Source organism: Citrus clementina, unplaced genomic scaffold (genome assembly GCF_000493195.1).
Source record: "Citrus clementina cultivar Clemenules unplaced genomic scaffold, Citrus_clementina_v1.0 scaffold_5, whole genome shotgun sequence".
Lineage (NCBI taxonomy): Eukaryota > Viridiplantae > Streptophyta > Magnoliopsida > Sapindales > Rutaceae > Citrus > Citrus x clementina.
In genome coordinates, this window is record NW_006262201.1 from 20858351 (window position 1) to 20863450 (window position 5100).

A 5100-nucleotide genomic window follows, 5' to 3' on the forward strand; every position below is an offset into this window, starting at 1 on the left:
TTTTATGGGCATCATGGTCATTTCACAATGAACGAGAGATCAGACAGCAAAACGGACATCAGTTTTGAACTTAAGCCAGTCGAAAACCTTAGGAGGAGCATAAAAGGAAAAATGACATTGGTCACATGTACGATACTATTTATATGTACGGTACTGTCAATGTTACTGTTCACGACATTGTTCACGTATACGAAACGATAACGTGACATTGACCGATGATGTGACATTGACTGATGAGATGTCACGATTCTATTTGACAAAATTCTTATGCATTGTTAATCGGTGACGTGGCAGCATGTTAGTGGACCAAAAATCGTGCGTACGGTACATGCATATACACAGGATTATTTACAACCAAACCGTGTCACTATCAAACCGCGTGGTCAAACCGCGTACTGTGACTGATGACACGGCGACATCCCGAGCGTCCAAAATGCTTTTAATCTGATGGCCATGATTACTCAATGTATCTATAAAAATGAGGCTCTCCCCCCTAATTGAGTATCCCTGAATTCATTTTTGAGTTTAATTTTCTGTAATTCCTTCTCCATCTTGTATTTTCTACGTATTTTAATAAATTCTCATTTTGCCCCTAGTTCAATTATGAGTAGCTAATTTTCTTTCAAACTTGGGTTGAAGGTAAAGTCTCAACATGTGCCATGGGCTTTATTTGGTAAATTTATTTTCTCTTCCCCTCTAATTATTGTGGATGTTTTGACTTATTATCGACAAATAGTAATAATTTTGTCTAGATATCATCCTGGTTTCACTGGCTCTCTAGTACAAGGTTATTATTATTTGGCACGATAAACCCTTAGCACCATATTGATTAGAGTGTGGTTTATGAAGAGTGGAAACCCCCCTCATAATTTAATTGGTATTAATAAGGAATATTTAGCCAATGGTGCATGTTGATGCATATCTAGATACCCAAGTACGTCATTTTAATAGATTTTCACTTCAATTTATTCCCGCCATTTTAATTTGAGTTTTAGGATAATTTAAATCACTTCCACCATAAATCCAATCAACCACCATAGAAAATTAATTCTACACAGTTAAAATCCATCTACTTGTGGGATCGACACTCGTCACCGTTAATATATTTTACAATAGATTCGTGCGCTTGTGAGTTCAATAAAATTTATACAATAAGCACGTGTGTACAATGTCAACTCTTCTCACTACCCAAGGAACATTCTGCTCATTCGAACCCCTTGTTGGGCGATACGCCATTTACATGATTTTAAAGAACAGTGGACCTCAAGGTGTGTCATTGTAGATCGTGCAAGTTTGAAATCAAACTTTTCTTGCAAGGCCACTTTGCGCAGTTCCAATATTAACTCATTTTTCCCAGTGAACAACTTACCCACACAAATATCAGCAGAATTATAGCTTCTAGCTAAGTCTGGAGCAATTAATTTTGAAGGTAAAATAAGAGCAAGACTCACGAGGGGATCAACTGTTGTCCTCCTCCTCGAATAAGCCATCGGAGGAATATGTCCTTTTTCTCTATTATTAATAGGAATATCATATTGATGCTTATTCTCATCATTGATAGGAATATTGGAATGACCAATGCCCCTATCATCAACTTCACTATTGGAGTTCATGCCTTGCATATTATTGAACGGTTCCAAACAAGCATTATTAGCTTTGGCGTTGTTGGTGTCATCAGTAGGACTATCATCAATGCGGAAATCATTGTTATGGAATGAAGAGTAATATTTTCCTAACGATGTCCCCAATGGTAACACATGTTCTTCAACATCCACTAACGTAATGACGTTTTCATCAATGGTATCATTGTTTTTGTAGAGTGGAAAGTAGCGCAACTGCAACAACATTTGCTGTGGTAACACCTCTCCCTCAATATCAAGGACAAAGTCGTTTGCACTAAATGAACTTTTAGTTTCTACAAGTGGTTCATGATTTTCGGCCGGAACTCGAGAAGATGTGGTGACAAATATAAGGATGCATCCATAATTGACCACATCAGAAGCCATGTGCAGCACAACCTCAACAATCTCATCATTAAATATGTCCATAGGTAGTGAACATGCATGATACATTGTGTTACTAGACCTCATAGTTGTCTTTAACGCCATACTATATTTGTTAGGATTTATTTGTAAAATTTCATACACCCTTGCTAGAAATTGATCAAACGTATAATTTTTCCAAACTAAAAAAGCTATATTCTTGACATTCACGTACTCCATACGGCAATCTGCCAACGTTTCCCACTAACTATCGTAACATAATTGAAGCACAACGGAATCCATTAAACCTAAAAATTATTTTTAAAAAATAAAAGAATTAAGATTACACACTACAAAATATGGTAAAGTGAATATGCACTACATTTATATGAATGAAATGGAGTATATGATTTTGGATTTGATTTGTCTTGTAGTAAGTTTCGAAAAAGGTATATTATACACCTAAAACGGACACATGTAGCCCAAGCTATAACTTTCGAAAAATATCTAAAATTTAGTGAGACATGCAGTGGAACAAGTGCCTATCTCACTTGTTCTGGCTTCATTTTTTGCTCAATTTTTTTGTATTTTCAATAATTTTTCTTCATTTCTTAACTCAAACTAAGTACTTTAATAAACCACATTGTTTTATGAATGAAAAATAACAATATTTGTAACAAAATCCACTTTAATTCAAACTTAGTTGACAAAATCAATAAATTATATGTTTATATTGTATAAGAGTATAAACCAACCTTAAGAAGCTCTCCAATTGATAATTATATCTTCAATTATGCAATGTTTGTTTGATGAAATTTGTTGATTTATTGAGAGTGATGAAGTTTGTTGAGAGTGATGAGGGTTTATTAAGTTGTTGGGGGCTATTTAGTTGCGAGTGGCATACATTTGTAAATTTGATGAAAGTGGTGAGGGTAATTTAGTCCAAAAATAGGGTGTTTGACTAGTTATGATAGAAAAAAATAAGGTGGGTTAAATTCAAAAATTGTAAAAGTTTTAAGGCTATTTTTATAAATTTTCCAAAGAAACTATAAGGCAAATTCAAAATATACCAAGAGACAAATTCACATCAAGCGATAGCCATAAACATTTAAGGAGGATCAATGCAAAAGCACATCGCGCACCTTGTGTCAAAGGACTGTATCAAGTTATCTGAACAATATTGCCTAGACAATGTCGTGATAGCGACATCCAGCCATAACATGAAGATTACTAAAATTACACATTTATCACATGTAGGAATGGCAATTGTACCCGCAAACCCGCCTCAAACCCGCCCGTTGCGGGCGGGTTTAATATTATAAATTAAAACCCGCTCATGGATGCGGGTGGGTTTGGTATTAACCTTATATCCGATGGATACCCGCGTGGATATCCCCCAAACCCGCAATATTTTTTCCAAATATTTTTAATTTAATTTTAATCTAAAAATGTATAAAGAAAATAATGTCATTAATCAAATTACCAAATAGCCAAAGGTTCAAAGTTGTGTATATTGTATGTGACCCATCTCCTATTTGAAAATCATAATCTAAAGAAAACTAAAGGCATTTCCCTTCGAATTAGTATTTGAAAATATTAATCTTAATTATTATTATAGACATTGTGTTGGATGGGTGCTTATGGTGGTGAATGAAATGAATATCTTCTCTTGGAGCTTGTTTTAAATGATAATATGAAATGTAATTATTATTTTTAGATACTAGTTTGTGTTTTTTAAATGGATTTGTGTAATTTATACTTAAATTTGAGAATTTGTGTTGAATTAATGTGGAAATTTTAATTTTTTATTTACATTATTTAAATATAAAATTGAGTATGTTATATGAAATTTGAGGTTATTATTATAAATTTATATATTAAACATTTATGATTTTAAATACGGAAAGCCACAAAAAATCCGCCGGATACCATTGCGGGTTTGGTAATTGTTAAAACCCGCTGCGGGTGGGTTTTTTTGAAAAAATTAAAACTAGTTGCGAGTTGCGGGTGGGTTTGGTAATTTAAATTTTGTGCGGGTTTGGATTTGGTAATAGCAAACCCGCTGCGGGCGGTGCCCATTGCCATCACTAATAACATGACAATTTTATGATGATTTTTCCTTTTCCATCTAAACACAAGAAACATTAAGCTTAAAAAAGATCCTAGGTGCTACACCAACATCAATATTTGCTATAATATAAAAGAGCAGGGTGTTAACTTATTGCCCAAACCAAGACGACAGACGGTTCAACTTCCTAATTCCCGAGTCTAGTGATTAATTAAGTAGTTTTTTACAAAATAAAATATAGAACAATACAAATAACCAGATACAGCAGCATTTTGCCATACAATACAATCAATTGAAATTTGCATGCACAAAGAACAAATTCATGAGCCGAAAAAAAAGAAATTTTACCTAGTTATGATATCACAATCAAATCTAATAAAAATGAAAACTTCCCTAATTCATTCTCACAAACTATCACTAACTACAATCCAATGCTAAAAAACAAAATAAACCCTCGAAGCCAACTCAAAAAAAAAAAACAGAGTAATTACTAAGAACTTGTGTTTATGTGCGATAGTCTCCTGTCGCATGAAACAACAAGTGTCTGTTGCACATAAATAATAAGTATCTATTGCACCGAACACAGGTGCGACAGGAACCTATCCGACAAAGCACAACTTCTGTGTTGTGCGATAGTGCTTGTCACTCTATATTTGGTGCGACAACCACTTATCACGTAGAATGAGCAATAATAAATCGTAAATTAACACAAACCTAATACTAACCAAAGCATGCAATCAATAGTAAAATCAATTCAATTTCACAACAAAACTCAAGTAACTAATCGATTGAATGGACCTAATACTAACCCCAATCCACAAAAACGATTTTATTTTACAAAAAATGATTAATCATGGTTGCTGCCGACTGTTCAATTTTTTTTATTTACGTATGCTGCCACTGATGTCGAGTGCACGGAATGATGCCATTGCCTTCGCCGTGTGGCGTCGGTTGAGGTGTCATCGTCGGTCGAGAGATGAGAGTTGAGAGATTGACGTCGGAGTTGTGCGAGTTGGGAGTAAGAATGTTGAGGATATTTTGGTCCCAAAA